The sequence below is a fragment of the Bos indicus x Bos taurus genome, chromosome 9 (assembly GCF_003369695.1).
Source record: "Bos indicus x Bos taurus breed Angus x Brahman F1 hybrid chromosome 9, Bos_hybrid_MaternalHap_v2.0, whole genome shotgun sequence".
Taxonomy (NCBI): Eukaryota; Metazoa; Chordata; class Mammalia; order Artiodactyla; family Bovidae; genus Bos; species Bos indicus x Bos taurus.
In genome coordinates this window covers 21,789,627-21,809,464 of record NC_040084.1, presented here as the reverse complement: position 1 = coordinate 21,809,464, position 19,838 = coordinate 21,789,627, and the positions used below count along the sequence as shown (strand labels likewise).

At 41.3% G+C, this 19,838-nt stretch overlaps 2 long non-coding RNA genes across 4 annotated transcripts in view; one reads left to right on the top strand and one right to left on the bottom strand.

Annotated features, from left to right (window-relative positions):
• Window positions 1–15,086, top strand: part of LOC113898125 — a 37,108-nt gene extending 22,022 nt beyond the window's left edge. The window contains exons 4-5 of one of the 2 annotated variants that reach the window (XR_003512542.1): window positions 14,418–14,548; window positions 14,731–15,086. This is a non-coding gene — a long non-coding RNA (uncharacterized LOC113898125). Of the gene's footprint in view, window positions 1–14,417 lie in introns of both variants that reach the window. The other variant, XR_003512541.1, reaches the window with a different exon arrangement.
• Window positions 1–19,838, bottom strand: part of LOC113898126 — a 151,153-nt gene that overhangs the window by 14,990 nt on the left and 116,325 nt on the right. For both annotated transcript variants that reach the window (XR_003512543.1, XR_003512544.1), the window contains exon 3: window positions 4,400–4,479. This is a non-coding gene — a long non-coding RNA (uncharacterized LOC113898126). The remainder of the gene's footprint in view (window positions 1–4,399; window positions 4,480–19,838) is intronic.

Below are 19,838 nucleotides of genomic sequence, written 5' to 3'. Positions count from 1 at the left end.
TTGAGGCCTTGTTTTCCCTTTAGTCATCATGCAGATGCTATTATTGGGATGGCTGCCAGGTACTTTTGTGAGTGTGAACTGTATGAGTATCTAGCAGAAATTACATTTATGGCAGTGCATATCATTTTCAACTTTTTAGGCCATCAGCCTTAAAATGACTGAGTTGGTTATCTATATGTTGATAATCCTGGGGCTCAGAGGGAGCCCTCAGTTAAGGTTCCAGGCCTACCACTTCACAACATTCAGAAATACCCTCCTGGGATTTCCCTGGTGGTCCAGCGTTTAAGACTCCACCTTTCAATGCAGGGGGTTTGGGTTTGATCCCTGTTTGGGAGCTGAGATTCTGAAAGAGATGGGAATACCAGACCACCTGACCTGCCTGTTGAGAAACCTATATGCAGGTCAAGAAGCAACAGTTAGAACTGGACATGGAACAACAGACTGGTTCCAAATAGGAAAAAGAGTCACCATGCTTGTTTAACTTATATGCAGAGTACATCATGAGAAACGCCGGGCTGGAGGAAGCACAAGCTGGAATCAAGATTGCTGGGAGAAATATCAATCACCTCAGATATGCAGATGACACCACCCTTATGGCAGAAAGTGAAGAGGAACTGAAAAGCCTCTTGATGAAAGTGAAAGAGGAGAGTGAAAAAGTTGGCTTAAAGCTCAACATTCAGAAAACTAAGATCGTGGCATCTGGTCCCATCTCTTCATGGGAAATAGATGGGGAAACACTGAAAACAGTGTCAGACTTAATTTCTTTCAGCTCCAAAATCACTGCAGATGGTGACTGCAGCCTTGAAATTAAAAGATGCTTACTCCTTGGAAGGAAAGTTATGACCAACCTAGATAGCATATTAAAAAGCAGAGACATTACCTTGCCAACAAAGGTCCATCTAGTCAAAGCTATGGTTTTTCCAGTGGTCATGTATGGATGTGAGAGATGGACTGTGAAGAAAGCTGAGCGCTGAAGAATTGATGCTTTTGAACTGTGGTGTTGGAGAAGACTCTTGAGAGTCAAGTCCAATCTAAAGGAGATCAGTCCTGGGTGTTCTTTGGGAGGAATGATGCTGAAGCTAAAACTCCAGTACTTTGGCCACCTCATGCGAAGAGTTGACTCATTGGAAAAGACTCTGATGCTGGGAGGGATTGGGGGCAGGAGGAGAAGGGGACAACAGAGGATGAGATAGCTGGATGGCATCACCGACTCAATGGATGTGGGTTTGAGTGAACTCCAGGAGTTGGTGATGGACAGGGAGGCCTGGTATGCTGTGATTCATGGGGTTGCAAAGAGTCAGACACGGCTGAGTGACTGAACTGAACTGAACTTAGAGGCATATTTGGCCCTACAGTTTAGACCATTTCCTGCCTTGTTTTACTCTTGAACCAATAGAGACATGGAAGCCTTTTCATATGCTTATGAAGTCACCTGACTCATTCACCTTTTTGTAGGTATAACATTAACCTTTCCTAATAATCCCCGGTCTTCCTCTTCCGCAAGTTCTCTGGTTTATCACCTTCTCTACCTAAAATGTATGGGCTTCTCTGGTTGCTCAGTTGGTAAAGAAACTGCCTGAAATGTAGAAGACCTGGGTTCGATCCTTGGATTGGGAAGATGCCCTGGAGAAAGAAATGGCAACCCACTCGAGTATTCTTGCCTAGAGAATCCATGGACAGAGGAGCCTGGCAGGCTACAATCCATGGGGTCTCAAAGAGTCGGACATGATGAGCAACTAATACTTTCTACTTAAAATGTAGCTTTTAACCCTGAATATGTTCCTTTGATGTGGCCTGACCAATGACTTTAGTATTTTTATTTTCTGCATCTGTCTGCCATTCTGCTACCTACTGAGCTCAGTTCAGTTCAGTTGCTCAGTCATGTCTGACTCTTTGCGACCCCATGAATCGCAGCATCCCAGGCCTCCCTGTCCATCACCAACCCCCAGAGTTCACTCAGACTCACATCCATCGAGTCAGTGATGCCATCCAGCCATCTCATCCTCTGTCATCCCCTTCTCCTCCAGCCCCCAACCCCTCCCAGCATCTGAGTCTTTTCCAATGAGTCAACTCTTTGCCTGAGGTGGCCAAAGTACTGGAGTTTCAGCTTTAGCATCATTCCTTCCAAAGAAATCCCAGGGCTCAGAATGGACTGGTTGGATTTCCTTGCAGTCCAAGGGACTCTCAAGAGTCTTCTCTAACACCACGGTTCAAAAGCATCAATTCTTCAGTGCTCAGCTTTCTTCACAGTCCAACTCTCACATCCATACGTGACCACTGGAAAAACCATAGCCTTGACTAGATGGACCTTTGTTGGGAAAGTAATGTCTCTGCTTTTCAATATGCTATCTAGGTTGGTCATAACCTTTCTTCCAAGGAATAAGCGTCTTTTAATTTCATGGCTGCAATCACCATCTGCAGTGATTTTGGAGCCCAAAAATATAAAGTCTGCCACTGTTTCCCCATCTATTTCCCACGAGGTGAATTTCCCACGAAGTGATGGGACCAGATGCCATGATCTTCGTTTTCTGAATGTTTAGCTTTAAGCCAACTTTTTCACTCTCCTCTTTCACTTTCATCAAGAGGCTTTTTAGTTCCTCTTCACTTTCTGAGCTCAAGGAACCCAAAAATACAGCTGGAGGTTATCTCAGCCACATGTACTTTCATCTTTGTGTGATCATGCTTCTGTCCTGAACTCCTTCTTCATCGTCCTACTATGATAAGCTAGTTAAGAGGAAACTTGAGCATGTCCTTTCCTTCTCACTCTCAAAAACAGGTCCAAGGGGTTTCACACTGAGCCATCCAGCATTCTCTCCTGGGTCTCAAACCTCTTCTCTACCTAAAGTCAACAACACTTTCTAATAAAAAAGAATCCCCCAACTCCAAATGTGCATTTCTACACAAGAACCTTCCCTGGTGGCTCAGATGGTAAAGAATCCACCTGCCATGCAGGAGACCAGGGATTGATCCTGGGACGGGGAAGATCCCCTGGAAAAGGAAATAGCAACCCATTCCAGTATTCTTGCCTGGAGAATTCCATGGACAGAAGAGCCTGGTGGACTATAATCCATGGGATCACAAAGCGTCAGACCTGACTGAGTGACTAACACTTTCACTTTTCACATATCACCACCCCTGGGAGAAATGAAACTATGACAAAAGTATTGATCATCTCTTTATTCCTTTTGACAAGATAGCCATCATCTTTCCTTAATCCCACCATATTTTATGCTGTCTTGACCCCAGAACTGGGGCAGAGAAAAGAAAATGAGAGATTGCTTTAATTGTTCCAATATTTTTAGTATTTCTTCTTTATTTCTCATTCCATTGAGCCATATGATGCTTTCTACCCCTAGAATGTGATATACATAGTAGAATGGGGATCATCTCTGGCATTTATTTGGTGATTTAATGCCTATTAACATAACCTAAGACTGCATTGGTTTCTTCTGAAACTCTGCACCTGAGACAGTGTAGGTTCTTATTGAACTTCTGCTCACGAAATATGCCCCTTTCTATGCTTGTGCAATTACCATTTGAAGCACACATTAAGGATTCATTTATCCTTTTACTTAATACAGCTTGCTAATAATTAAAGTCTTGGATTTGACTCTGTCCACAGTTTGGATTTAATTGGTAAACAAAGTTTTTTATTTGACACAAGTTGTTGAGAAGCATTTATGAAAAAAAAAAATCCCTCCAGCCCATTTTACTCTATTTGTTTATACTTTGTTAGTAATGACTAATGTTATTGCTTTGGATCAGATTGTATACAGTATAACTACTTTATTGAAGTTATGTTTTCTTTGTGAGTACAATGCAGTTTTTATAAGTTTTAAGCCAGTGTTTTGTTTTGTTTTGTTTTTTTAAAAAAAGAGGTACAGACCTTCCTCGACTTAGATGGGGTGTTGTTTAGTCACTAAGTCATGTCTGACTTTTTTACAACCTCATGGACTGTAGCCTGCCAGGCTCCTCTGTCCATGGAATTTCCCAGGCAAGAATACTGGAATAGATTGCCATTTCCTTCTCCAGGGGATCTTCCTGACCCAGGGATAGAACCTGCATCTCCTGCATTGCAAGCAGGTTCTTTACTGCAGAGCCACCAGGGAAGCCCCTTAGATGGGGTTATGTCCTGATAAATCCATCGTAAGTTGAAAATATCATAAGTTGAAAATGTATTCAATACATTTACCTTATGGAACATCAGTGCTTAGCCTAGCCTACCTTAAATATGCTCAGAACACTTATATTAGGCTACAATTGGGCAGAATCATCTGACACAAAGCATATTTTATAATAAAGTGTTGATTATCTCCTGTAATTTATTGAACACTGTACTAACATGAAAAACAGAATACGTTATGGGTACAGCATGGCTCTGAGTACATTAGTTACTTACCCTAATGAAACCTTAGTTGACTGGGAGCTGTGGCTCTCTGCCCAGCATCAGGAGAAAGGATCATATTGCATATTGCAAACCTGGAGAAGAAATAAAAATTCAAATTATAATTCCTACTGAAAGCATATTGCTTTTAAACAATCGTAGTTGAAAAATCATTAAGTTAAACCAACATAAGTTGGGGACCATGTGAGCTTTATTTTGGCCACAGAGTTTGATATATCAGTTCAGTTCAGTTGCTCAGTCGTGTCCGACTCTTTGCGACCCCATGAACCACAGCACACCAGGCCTCCCTGTCCATCTCCAACTCCCAGAGTCTACCCAAACCCATGTCCATCGACTCGGTGATGCCATCCAACCATCTCATCCTGTATCGTCCCCTTCTCCTCCTGCCCTCAATCTTTCCCAGTATCATGGTCTTTTCAAATGAGTCAGCTCTTCGCATCAGGTGGCCAAAGTATTGGAGTTTCAGCTTCAACATCAGTCCTTCCAATGAACACTCAGGACTAATCTCCTTTAGGATGGACTGGTTGGATCTGCTTGCAGTCCAAGGGACTCTCAAGAGTCTTCTCCAACAACACAGTTCAAAAGCATCAATTCTTCTGTGCTCAGCTTTCTTTATAGTCCAACTCTCACATCCATATATGACTACTGGAAAAACCATAGCCTTTACTAGATAGACCTTTGTTGTCAAAGTAATGTATCTGCTTTTTAATATGCAGTCTAGGCTGGTCATAACTTTCCTTCCAAGGAGTAAGTGTATTTTAATTTCATGGTTGCAATCACTATCTGCAGCAATCTTGGAACCCAGAAAAATAAAGTCTGCCACTGTTTCCACTGTTTCCCCATCTATTTGCCATGAAGTGATGGGACCAGATGCCATGATCTTAGTTTTCTGAATGTTGAGCTTTAAGCCAACTTTTTCACTCTCCTCTTTCACTTTCATCCAGAGTTCTTTAGTTCTTCTTCATTTTCTGCCATAAGGGTGGTGTCATCTGCATATCTGAGGTAATTGATATTTCTCCCGGCAATCTTGATTCCAACTTGTGCTTCTTCCAGCCCAGCATTTCTCATGATGTACTCTGCATATAAGTTAAATAAGCAGAGTGACAATATATAGCCTTGATGTACTCCTTCTCCTATTTGGAACCAGTCTGTTGTTTCATGTCCAGTTCTAACTGTTGCTTCCTGACCTGCATACAGGTTTCTCAAGAGGCAGGTCAGGTGGTCTGGTATTCCCATCTCTTTCAGAATTTTCCACAGTTTATTGTGATCCACACAGTCAAAGGCTTTGGTCAATAAAGCAGAAATAGATGTTTTTCTGGAACTCTCTTGCTTTTTCCATGATCCAGTGGATGTTGGTGGTTTGATCTCTGGTTCCTCTGCCTTTTCTAAAACCAGCTGGAACATCTGGAAGTTCATGGTTCACGTATTGCTGAAGCCTGGCTTGGAGAATTTTAAGCATTACTTTACTAGTTTGATATATATCTACTTTCTAATCCTTTTGAGCAAGTTCATATAGATCATTTTTATCTTTGGTGTTTTATTTATTTATTGTTCACTTACTTAAACTGTCAAAAACTGAGTGGTAAGTTCTGTTATTACAGTAAAATCATATTTCTATTGATTGGAATTTCCTATAATTTTTTATTTATATATTTGATTCTTAACTATTAAACTCATAGAGTTTTGTGACTAGCATATATTTCATATAATTGTTCCTTTGTTGGTAAAATGTGCTACTTTGTCCTCTTAATGTTTTTTTTTTGCCTTGAATTCTAATTTTTCTTACAGCAGTATTGCAGGCATTATTTGTTTGTTATTTGCCCTTAACTGATGCTTTTTGCCTTAAATAGATAGCACTTTAATGACTATCTCCTATAAATTTGAATTTAGATTTTTTACTCACTTTGAGATTATTTTTTAATAAGAAGCTTAAACAATTAACATTTTTTTGTCATAACTGAAGTATATTTGTTTTATTTCTGCCACACTTTTAGGTTATCTGTTTTATATGGGTCTTATTTTCTTTTTTCTTTTGCAAAGATTTGTAGATTTGACTCATAAAAAATGTCCCACTACAGATGTCAAAAATCAAAACATGTTAAGTCAAAATAAAACATATGTGATCAACTAAGAAAAATATTTACAATAGATCATACTGCTCAAAGATTTATACCTTCATCTTTTAGGAGCTTTTACACATCATTTGAAATTATAATGAAGATCAACTGAATTATGAGACAAGTTTATGAACAGACAGTTCTTTAAAAAGGAAAATTAAATGATCAATAAGTATATGAAAAGTGCTCAAACTTCCAACCCAGCAAGGGAATATAAATTAAAGTAATAATTTGATAGCATTTTATATCCTAATACCCAGAGTATGTATATTTGAATAAAATGGGTAGTTTAATAAGCAAAATTGAATCATTAAGGGAGAATACTGAAATACATATCAAAAGCCACAAAAATGTACATTCTGTTTATCCCAGCAAATCTACAAATGTGTCACAGAAAATGAAGTTATTTTAAAAATAATAAGAAATATGCACAAGGGCTGCTGCTGCTGCTGCTAAGTTACTTCAGTCGTGTCCGACTCTGTGTGACCCCATAGACGGCAGCCCACCAGGCTTCCCCGAAGTCCCTGGGATTCTCCAGGCAAGAACACTGGAGTGGGGTGCCATTTCCTTCTCCAATGCAGGAAAGTGAAAAGTGAAAGTGAAGTGGCTCAGTCGTGTCCGACTCTTCGAGACCCCATGGCTGCAGCCTATCAGGCTCCTCTGTCCATGGGATTTTCCAGGCAAGAGTACTGGAGTGGGGTGCCATCGCCTTCTCTGTGCACAAGGGCTATCTACAATTATATTCATCACTGATATTTAAAATAATAAAGTATTAAAAAACAAGATTAAAGTTCCAGTTAAGAACTGATTAAATAAAATACAACAAATTTATAAGATGCAATATGAGGCAGCTACTAGAAATCATATTTTAGAAGAATGTTTAATAAAATTTTTCATGTGAACATTCAGTTATACAAACTTGTGTATAACGCATGACCAGTTTGTGGTTGTACACATATATGCACACTTGAATTTGGAGACTGAAAAAATAAAGAGAATGGAAGGACATAAAATTAATGGTAATATTGGGATTTGGGATGATTTTCATTTTTTCCTTATAATGTTTATAACTCTCAAAATCTCAAGAATGAACATGTATTATTTGCAGTCATTAAAAAAATACATTTCTAAAAATGGAGCAAAGTACTAGATATTTACTAAAAGACTGATATATAATAATCTTCAGTAAGGAGTTTGAATAGTCATGAGTCCCCCTAGCTGTACAAACCCTGTTGTCTTCATGCCCATAGGACAATTTTACAGACTATGTAAAATTCCTCACAGGATCCAACTACATTTTGATTACCAGAAAATAATTGAGGTTATTTTAGTACAAATTCCTCTTAGTAAGTCTTGGGCTGGTTGTCAGTATTCACAACTTTATTTAAAATAGTAACAATCTATTTTTAATATATAGGAGTCTCTATCATAATAAAAGCTATCATTCATTGACCTCTACTATATATTTTACATACATCATTTCACAGAAGTCTCACAAGTATCTTAAAAACGAAGTGTTATCATCACAATCTTATTGCTGAGAAAACCGAGGTTCAGCATAATTGGGAAGTGACCCAAGATTTCAGAGTTGGTGTTTTAGGGATAAGACTTGGGTCTTTCTTCCATCCTTCAGGCTTTCATTCTTTCCAGTATCCATTTAATCACCCAGTGATTGTTTTGAATTTTTGTTTTTATATTGTGACTTTTAGATAGAATTGAAATATCTTGAGGGTTTATGAAATGAACTTCTCATTAAATGGGATCTTTCCTAAGATTGTGCTGAAGAAATCCTCTAGGTCCTCACCGGGCAGGGCCTTTTGGGGATGTGTGGCTGGTGTAGATTCCCAAATAGTCCTGTGGTCACCACAGGCAAGAGCCTTTATGGCAATAGAAGGGGTCCGATTAGTGGGATATCAGGTGGGGTCCTTGTCAAGGCATTGGCAGTTGCGCCAAATGGGTTTTGTTTCTCCTCCATCCCAAGATTTCTCTTCCTGGTCATATGACTAGTGGTCTAACCATTCTAGTCCTCATCCCATATGCTCAGTCGCTTCAGTCGTGTCCAATTTTTTTCAACCCTTTGGACTGGAGCCCACCAGGCTCCTCTGTCTGTGGGATTCTCCAGGCAAGAATACTGGAGTGGGTTGCCATTTCCTTCTCCAATGCATGAAAGTGAAAAATGAAAGTGAAGTCGCTCAGTCGTGTCTGACTCTTCGCAACCCCATGGACTGCAGCCTATCAGGCTCCTCCATCCATGGGATTTTCCAGGCAAGAGTACTGGAGTGGGGTGCCATTGCCTTCTCACCCTATACTTCCTTGCATTAGATTAAGTCTTCAGTCCTCTGGCTGCCGCTTGGATAATAACTTTGAGGAGCAGGGGATCCAGGCATAGTGACAAAAAGTAAAAATAAGAGAGAGCTACCACCAGGCAGATCTGAATCCTATCTCTACCAGTTATTCCATATCTGATCTTGGCAAAATTGATAACTTCTCTAGCCCTGTTTTTTTTTTTTGGATACAATTGTAATGGTACTGGCCTCAAAGAATGTTGTGAAGATTCAATGAGATAACATGTATGGCAAGTGTGGTGTATGAGCATTCACTCCACTCTCTTCCTGCTGTTCTTGTTAACCAGACCACCCCTGGCGCTAGTGTACTGGCCTTGACTCTAGACACTGTGACTGTTCCATATTCAGTCTTATGGAAATACAGCCCTTTCAAAGAGCCCGTGCCAATGTGCTCAAGTTTAAAGTGTGTGCGTGCTAAGTTGCTTCAGTCGTGTCTGACTCTTTGTGACCCTGTAGACTGTAGTCAGCCAGGCTCCTGCCATGATTCTCCATGGGATTCTCCAGGCAAGAACACTGGAGTGGGTTGCCATGCCCTCCTTCAGGGGATTTCCTGACCCAGGGATCAAACCCCCATCTCTTATGTCTTCTGCATTGGCAGGCAGGCTCATTACCACTAGCACCACCTTGGGAGCCGTTTCAAATAACCTGTGCCAAAGTCCTCAAGTTTAAAGTAGCCAATGATATACTACACAGACTGAATATTGAGTCTTCAAACATACACACACACATACACACAAATATACACCCAATACTGATAGTCTCTGAGAGGGTCAAGCAGTGAGTCATTCCTTAATAAGTTAAAAGCACATATTATTGCTTGTCACTAAGAAACAAAAACTGTAGGATGCAAATACCAGACTAGGATTTTTGATTAGTGTTGGGAGGGAGGCCCAGCTTCTAATTCATATATTATTTTTTCCTACAAATATTCACTGAGCCCTCACTCAGGGGTAAGTACCCTAGAGAAACAGGGAAAGGAGATGCTCTGTGTCCTTCAGGAGTTGACCACTGAGTGGGGAGTCAGGTGAGGCAGGCACTCAGGTGGTTGTAACACAGAGCCCTCTGTGGTCTGCAGGAGAAGGCAAGGCTGGAGGAGCCAAGCATCTGCAAGGCATCAAGGAGTCTCCAGAGAAAGAGGGTGGAGGTGGTAAAGACCATGGCTGCCAACTTCACAGTTTTGTCTCTGACTGGCTTTATTATTCACATTTACAAAGCTGAGCCTAACAGTCTGGATGCAAACTCAACTAAGCTCTTCTGCTGCAGGCCAGGACTGCTAACAGTCTTCAAGGGCTCCAGGGAGGACTCAGAAATACAGTGGGACCTTAAAACAGAGACCTATCAGGGTGAGGCTGCCCAGTACAGTTAATGGCACACATACCTGAAGGCCGTGCTGATCATTCACCTGTGGACTTCTGGCAAATTATTTGTTATTTATGTCTTTGAGCTTTGTTTTCCTCCTATTTTGCATGGGAATAATAATCTGTGGGTTTCCCTGGTAGCTCAGAGGTAAAGAATCTGCCTGCCAGTGCAGGAGACACAGGTTCGATCCCTGGGCCCGGAAGATCCCCTGGAGAAGGAAATGGCAACCCACTCAAGTATTCTTGCCTGGGACTTCCAATGGACAGAGGAGCTGGGTGGGCTACAGTCCATGGGATCACAAAGGGTTGGACAAGACTTACCGACTAAACAGCAAGAACAGCAAATAAGCTCTACTTTAAAGTTTTTTTGTGTGAAGATTAAGTGAGATAGTTTTTGAGAGTGTTCTTAATTCATATTAAGCCTTCCACAACTGATCGTTTTCCCCTTGCTTTTCCAGCCACCATCATATGGGCTGCCTTAACCTGGGTGAAAGTTCCACAGGATTCACTGTGGTTAATGGCCATTAGTCGCCTTCATTCCTAGAAACCACAGAGTAGACTAGGATGTGGCTATGAACCACATGCGGCCATTGACAAGCTTGGGTTAATAACTGAGTGTCATGATATTTTAGAATTTAAAAAATTTTTTTAGAATTTTTAGATACTTTAGAATTTAAAACTTTTTAAAAAATTCAGTGCAAATAGAAGCCTACATTGTTTTAAATTGTTCTCCCTTTTGTTGAAAAGTATCCCTCTTATATATAATTACTTTTTCTGAAAGTTTTCAAAGAACAACTTTACATGTACTTTATTCCATCTACCAATGATAATAAAGTGTTTTAATAATTAAAACCATAAATTTTAATCTTCAAGGAACTAAACAAAAGATTATTTTTTTTAAGGAACAAGAGGTGAGATTTCCCAGGCTGCCCAAATCAGAGAACTAAATTTTTTTTAAAATAGAAAACGGCATTTCCATATTCTTTCTCAGATTGAATGGTTTAGATGCCAAAAAAGTTTATCTGTTTTCTAAAAACAGTTTTTTTAGTTATATTGTTCAGAGTATGTTATGTCTACTTGTAAAAAAAAACTAATGACTTAAGGGAGGCTTTATCAGTGGATTAGAGTATTTCATTACTTTCAAGATCTCTTTCCTTTTCAAATTATAGTGCCTGAAAGGAGATAAAATTTGGTTTCAAGTTATTGTACTAAAGATTACTTTTTGCCTTGTAATTTTAGCTCTTGGGATTTAGGGATTCCTGAATATGCTATAGTACGAAGTGGTCATTACATTTCTAGATTTAAAAGGTTTATCTAGTGTTGAATAGGGGGGGTTGTGATTGGGTGAAGTTATTGAAACCAAGCAGGACCCTGCATGGTTTTCCCAGGACCAGACTCCCCCATGTTCCCTGTCTTTTGTTTGTAGAAAAGCTTTATCCTCCTAAGGCTTCCCTAAGTTCCAAAGAGCAAACTTAATCAGAGAAGTGAGAAAATGTAGAAACAAAGGAAAGCAGTCAGGCAAGACAAAGGAATAATAGTTTAGCCATAGACAAAGTCAAGTCCCTTTAATTTTTCCTAAAGGCCAATAGATAATATCCTGAGCCATATCCTTGAGTTGTTGTACAGATGCCTAGGGCTTCCCTGGTGGCTCAGACGGTAAAGCATCTGCCTGCTATGCAGGAGACCTGGGTTCGATCCTTGGGTTGGGAAGATCCCCTGGAGAAGAAAATGGCAACCCACTCCAGTACTCTGCCTGGAAAATCACATTCATGGAGGAGCCTGGTAGGCTACAGTCCATGTGGTCCCAAAGAGTCGAACTGGACTGAGCGATTTCACTTTCACTTTCAAACCCCCATGAGGTAGAAGTAAACTGCAAGTTGACCAACAGACCCAGACTGGTTGGAACCAGAGGCTGATGACTGGGATTCTGACACATCACTTTGTTACTTCACCATCAACCAGATCAGTGTACAAGCGGATCACATATCCATGACCCTTTCCCTCACACTCTTTAAAAACCCTTCTCTGAAATTGTTCAGGAGTTTGGGTCATTTGAGCTTGCTTGGCCCTAAAATAAACTGTACTTTCCTTCACCACAATCAGCATTTTCCCAATTAGTGTTGTGGTAAAGAATCCACCTGCCAATGCAGGAGATGCAAAGAGACATAGGTTTGACCCCTGGATCAGGAAGATACACTGGAGTAGGAAATGGTAACCTGCCTAAGTATTTCTGCCTAGAAAATTCCATAGAGGGGAGCATAGCAGACTACAGTCCATGGGATTGTAAAGAGTCGGACACAAATGAGCAACTGCACACATATACAACCTCGTGTCAGTAGACTGACTTTGCTTGGGAGAGCAGACCCAAATCTGGTTTGGTAACATTATCACAACATCATTCTGTTGGGCTCTACTTCCTTGGATACTAGCTTTTCCGCCTGAGGGACAGACTTTGATGGGCATTTCTGGGTTAATGCAGGGACTAGGAAAAGCACCATCAGATCACTAGAGTTAATATGAAGTAGTCAAGTGTATATCACAAAATCAAATTGTGATATTAAGCTAAAACATTCTGTCATTCTGTTGGTAAATGGAGTAACTCAGTTTCCCCTGGTTAGCTGTTGTTGTTCAGTCATTTAGTCTTGTCCAACTCTGTGCACTGAAGTACTCCAGGCTCCTCAGCACTCCAGGCTCCAGTCCCCTACTGTCTCCCAGAATTTGCTCAAATTCAAGTCCATTGAGTAGATGGTGTTATCTAGCTGTCTTATCCTATGTTGCCTCCTTCTCCTCCTGCCCGCAATCTTTTCCAGCATCAGGGTCTTTGCCAGTGACTCGGCTCTTCACATCAGGTGGCCAAAGTATTGGAGCTTCAGCTTCAGCATCAGTTCTCCCAATGAATATTGAGGACTGATTTCCTTTAGAATTGCCTGGTTTGATCTCCCTTGGTCAGACTACAAGACATTACAGACCTTTGTATTTCCTATGTCATTTCCTTCTGCTGCTGCTGCTAAGTTGCTTCAGTCGTGTCCGACTCTGTGCGACCCCATAGACGGCAGCCCATCAGGCTCCCCCGTCCCTGGGATTCTCAAAGCAAGAACACTGGAGTGGGTTGCCATTGCCTTCTCCACATTTTCTTCTATCTAGATTCAAATTGCAGGGCTGGTGTGGATCTGCAAAAACCCTCCTAGGTAAAAGTAGTCTGTGTTTCTATTTTCAGAGAACAGCAAAGTTGTAGAATGCTGGTTTTCCTAAAGGTGGTTTGGAAGGTAGGATGCTGATGGTCCTAATGATGATGCATTTATTCTGTTTCCATCTGCCTTGGCAAAAAAATTGCCTTAAGTTTAAAATAGCAGTCTGAGTTTATAGAAGGTGATTTTAGTCTCTAAATTCAAAACATGTCATGGAATAAACATGTTGCATAATGGCTTGGAAGGCTTCAGTGGTCACAGTAGTACTTAGCAAGTAGTTGTAAACTGGCCTCTGCTGGTTACCAGTCATTGGAATTTGGAGGGCTAGGCCAGGACATTTGGTCCTGGAAGAGCAAAATCAAAAAACATCTCCCCTGATTTAATAGCCCAGAGTGCTGAACAGCGCCTGCTTCCTTCTATTATTACAGTGTGGAACTACCTTCTTTCAACACGTCTGCTGAGCTGTAACCTCTCTGATAAAATACATTTCCCAGAGTTTCCTGCAGACTTCATATGGTAGTTTCTGCCTGCCGCTGCCAAGTTGCTTCAGTTGTGTCCGACTCTGTGCGACCCCATGGACGGCAGCCTACCAGGCTTCTCCATCCATGGGATTCTCCAGGCAAGAACACTGGAGTGGATTGCCATTTCCTTCTTTACATATGGTAGTTACCCCACCCTTTTTATTTATTATTTTTTTTAATGGCCTGAGATTCTTAGCTGCTGGGGGAAATGTTAGAAGACAAGGTCAACGTGAGTTTCCAATATATCAATAAAGTCTCGTTCTAAATGAGAAAATGAGTTTGGGACATCCAAGCTATTTGCCGGTTCTAGTTCCATTTCTCTTCTCTTGCTTTTACTGAAATAGAACTCCTGATTGAGGGGCTGGCTGGAAATAGAGACAGGAGACTCCATAAACAGTGTCTCAGTCTGTTCAGACTGTTATAACGAAGTCCCATAGACTGGTTGGCTTATAAACAACAGAAATTTATTTCTCTCTGTTCTAGAGGCTGAAGTCTGAGATCAGAGTGCCCCCCGGACAGGACCTGGCAACGGCCCTATTCCAAGATGCAGACTGCTAACTCCTCGTCGCCTCCCGTGGTAGAAAGAGAGCCAGCCAGTTCTCTGACCTTTTCTTGTAAGGACACCAGTCCCATTCATGAGGACTCCACTCTCACGGCTCAGTCACCTCCCCAAAGCATCACTTCTAAAACCATCACATTGGTGATGAGATTTCAACAAAAGAATCTGAGGTGGGGGGTGGGGGGTGGGGAGAACATTCAATCCAAAACAAGCAGCTTTCTGCTCTTTGTGCCTTAGGATGTTTGAAGAATGGGGATGGAACACAGTACCTTCAAAGTGTTCATGTGTATTTTTATCAAAAAACTAAGAGGAGAAGGAAATGACAACCCATTCCAGTATTCTTCCCTGGAGAATTCTATGGATGGAGGAGCCTGGCAGATTGCAGTCCTTGGGGTTGCAAAGAGTCAGAGACAACTGAGCAACTAACACACATACATGACAAATGTGTTTCAATTACTGAAAACGTGTGAAACACTACCTGTGTGTATTTCTTAAATGCCGGCTCTATGCAAGGCAGACATGATGTTTGCCCTCATGGAGCTTTGGTTTCAGTGGCATCTTCACTGTAAATAAAAGGACAGTTGCCTTTTCAATTATTCCTTCTGTGAAGCTTGGTAGTGGAGGCCAAACTCACAGGACTAAAACATATCAGACTATATCAGTACATTAGTATCAGAATGGAGAAACACTGAGAAAATAAGAATAATAAGAGGAGGTATGAGTGGAGGAGACAAAAAGAGTAACAGAATGTGTGCTTAGTGAGTAGAGGTGGTGGTGGGGAGGGAGGCACCTGTGACCACGCTGGGAACTGCTCAGTGGTCTAGACCACCCAGCCCTCAAGTACATGCTGCCCGTTTTCGTAACACTTTGCACTGCTTGAAAGGGAAGATCCTGTGGCCACAGAAACAGTCTGGGAACTGATATTATCAGTTTGGGCCAGTTATCCAGATCAGACCCGGTTGAGTTGCTGAGAGAAAGCGGCAGGATTTCTGACTGCCAGGCTAGACTATATTTTCCCCCTTTTATGGCTCATTATAAAAATATTTGTGCTGACCTGTAAGCTGATCAGTGCCAACTGGAGTCAGCCCACTTGAGAGGAAAATTATTTATGATTACAATTTGGCTGCAAGGCTCCTTGAGTATTTCTGCCTCCCTGAGTTGAGAATTGAAATTATCAAGACCCCAAACTACATTTTCTCAGTTCTGTGGGAAGGCTATCTAGTAGCTTCCTTGGATCACAATAGTTAGTCGTCCTTAGGAAACACCCAAAGAGCTGTTGTGTAGCTTTCCCTTAATCATACACTGTCTTTGCCACCTCATTCATCCTCCTGTTAAACTCACTTCTCAACAAAATTTCCCTTTTCTTTAAAAGCCTCTCCTGGTCTGTCTGGGTTATGTATTGACCTATTTATTTTGTGTGTGGGTGGTTTCTGTGACTCCTCCTGGCTGAAAAATGTCATGACTGAATCTACATTGTCAGCTTTGAGCATCATGGAAATCCTCACCCCAATGCCTGTGCACCTGCTTCACTTCCAAAGTCCTCCTGAGCTTGCTTATCTGTGGCTGTTGAATTCAGTAGCTTGAGTCATGATAATGAGGCCAAGATTGTGGTTTTGATGCATGAAAGTGAAACGTGAAAGTGTTAGTCCCTCAGCCCTGTTTGACTCTTTGCAACCCCATGGACTGTAGCCTGCCAGGCTCCTCTGTCCATGGGGAAAGAATGCTGGAATGGGTTGCCATGCACCTCTTCCAGGGGCTCTTCCTGACCCAGGGATTGAACCCATGTCTCCTGTGGCTCCTGCATTGCAGATGGATTCTTTATCACTGAGCCACTGGGGAAGCCCATACTCCATTTATAGTTATTATAAATATTGGCTATATTCTCTGTGTTGCATAATGGATCCTTGTAGTTTATCTTCTACATAGTAGTTTGAATCTTTTAATCCCCTACCCCTATCTTGCCTTTCCTTCTTTCCCTCTCCTTACTGGTAACCACTAGTTTGTTCTCTGTACCTGTAAGTTTGTTTCATTTTTGTTACATTCACTGGTTTTTATTTTTAGATTCCACATATAAGTGATATCACATGGTATTTGTCTTTCTGTCTGACTTGTTTACTTAGCAGTAATGCCCTCCAATGGCACCCCACTCCAGAACTCTTGCCTGGAAAATCCCATGGATGGAGGAGCCTGGTGGGCTGCAGTCCATGGGGTCGTGAAGAGTTGGACAGGCCCGAGAAACTTCACTTTAACTTTTCATTTTCATGCATTAGAGAAGGAAATGGCAACCCACTCCAGTGTTCTTGCCTGGAGAATCCCAGGGACGGGGGAGCCTGGTGGGCTGCCGTCTATGGAGTCGCACATAGTCGGACGACTGAAGCAACTTAGCAGCAGCAGCAATGCCCTCCATGGCCGTCCATGTTATTGCAAATGGCAACATTTTATTCTTTTTAATGGCAGAATAGTATTCCATTGTAATACTAAGTTTCTTAATGGTGTTATCTTCCTCATAATTCTTTGCAGATGTCAACATCAGTAATAATCTGTTTCAGAAGCATATGAGTAATCAAGTTGGAAACTATCTTAAAGATTTTAACCATGGAGTACAGATTGGCAGTCCAAGTATAGATTTAGCTCTCAGGCTTGTTTTATTTGACCTTCATCATGTTATAAAAATATATAAATTCAAATGTCTTCAGGCACATTCTGTAGTCCATATATATGGAATCTAGAAAGATGGTACTGATGAATCTACTCACATACAGCAATGGAGATACAGACATAGGGAACGGACTTACGGACAAGGACAGGGGAGAGGAAGAAGAGGGTGAGATGAATGGAGAGAGTAGCATGGAAGCATATACGCTACCATAAGTAAAATAGATGGCCAATGGAAATTTGCTGTATGACTCAGGGAACTCAAACCAGGGCATAAATATGTGGTGAATGCATTCACAACTTTTTAAAGTGAGAACTTGACAAGTCTGGGCTAATCCCAGAAAGCAGACTAAGCAAAATTACGATGCTGCCAGTACACGGGGTGGAGTTTCCATAAGAGTCAGGACACCGCTGCTCTGTTTCCTGGTTCTTCAGCCATGGAAAAAACCAGCTGCAGTTTGCTTCATAAACCATTGTATAAATGACGCTATGTGCTCAAGGGTGATCGAGTCCAAAGAACTTTGCATAAATGTCTTCTCTGGTCGGGGAGAAACCAGTTGTTTAGCTCACATCATTGGTCGATTTTGGATCTTGTGGCCAGTTACCCCATTGAAAGAAACAAAGCAAAAGTGAACCTTCTGTCTTTTTGAGGGTTGGGGGAAAGAACTTCAAAACTGGTGAAAAAGATACAAAGAACTCAATAATGGAAACATAAGAAAATACACCTACCTAAATGAAAGTGAAAGTTGCTCAGTCCTGTCGGACTCTTTGCAACCCAGTGGACTTAGTCCAAGGAATTCTTCAGGGCAAAATACTGGAGTGGGTAGCCTTTCCCTTCTCCAGGGGATCTTCCCAACCCAGGGATTGAACCCAGGTCTCCCACATTGCAGGCAGATTCTTTACCAGCTGAGCCCCAAGGGAAGCCCACCAAAATGAACTGGGACACAAGTAACCAAGCTTATCAGTGATACATATCAAGTTTTTCAATGGACAGCTTCATGAATGAAGTGATTCTTGAGTAGAGTTTTGAAGATGTACAGCATAGTAGAAAGGATATTCCTTTAGAGAGATTAGACAGGACTGGTGTTTATCATTGGGCTGCACAACGAGAGCACAAAGTGTGAGTTGTGGACACATATTTCACTAGTACCACTGTCTGCCCCATCTTAAAAAGCAACCAGACAAAAATCTCTCCTGGAACGTAATAGCCCTTTGTAGCTAGTGGTACCCTAATCCCCTCATGGAGACCATGCACAGACAACCCAGTCCTCTTTCTGGACACGTGGCAACATTGCATTCCTCCTCTGCCTCCTATGGCAGTGTGATCTGCTTTGAAAATTTGGAACAATGTGTCAAGTGTTGCTTTCAGGAGAAAGTTTTGCAATCCATTGCCATTATGGGACTCAGCAGTTCTCTTTTTCTTGAGGTAAAAGTTATAAATGCCTGTGTTGAGGGGAGTCTCTCCTGTGTTGAGCAGAGTCCCCTGACGACCTGCCCTGGATGCAGGGCACAGTGAGAAGTAAACTTTTGTTGTGTTAAGCCACTGAAATTTGAATTGGTTGTTGCTGCAGTATAATCTAGTCTTGGGTTGGTGGTGCTAGTGGTAAAGAACCTGCCTGCAATACAGGAGACATAAGAGACATGGGTTTGATCCCTGGGTTGGGAACCCCTGGAGAAGGAAATGGAAACCCACTCCACTATTCTTGCCTGGAGAATCCCAAGGACAGAGGTGCCTGGTGGGCTACAGTCCATAGGGTTGCAAAGAGTCAGACACGACTGAAATGACTTAGCGTGCAAACAAGTCCTTCCTGGATGATTCAATTATACTTCTCTTTTCTCTGTGTCTGGCTTTTCTTTCACTCCTCAACTTTCTACACTCTTATTTCTATCCCTACTATTTGAATGAAACTACTGTGGACAGGTCATGGAATTACCATATAGTTTGGGGTTCTATCTTATTGGACACCTTTGGTATATTTAATACTGTGGACCACTTCTTTCTTAAAATTCTTTTTTCCTTTCGCTTCTATGATGTAACTCTTTCAACTCAACTTTCAGATCATTAATTGTGTTTTAGGTATAAAACCCAAATAAATTTCATCTATTCTCCCAGCTTTTAACTATTATGTGTATAACTAATATGCTGATAACTCTTAAATATATACTTCCTACTCAAGCACATAGCCTACAGCATAGATTTGTATATACAAAGGTCTTTCAAAAACATGTCTACAACTGAGTGTACCTCTCCTCCCAGACCTGGCTATTCTTCAAAGTCACAAATTGGTTACCTGGATTTCTGTCTCTCCTTTCAGAATAGCTTCCCAATACAATTTGTGACCAGATATTATCAGTTCTGTTTCTAAATTCATCTCCTCATATTTTCTTTCTATACTCTACTCTGTATCATCACTGCTGTAATCTGAATTCTTATTTATCCAATAGCTTTTTTTCCTTTTCTGGCAACACTGCATGACATGTGAAACTTCTCCAACCAGGGATAGAACCCCTGCAATGACTGTGTGGAGTCCTAACCCCTGAACCACCATGGAAGTCCTCTACTAGCTTCTTTAATTGCTTCTGGATTGGTCTTCCTGATACAATCCACTCTCCATGGAACTTTTGGAGAAATCTCTCTAAGATACAAACGATCATGCTTATGTCCTTTTACTTAAAATGTTTGATGTCAA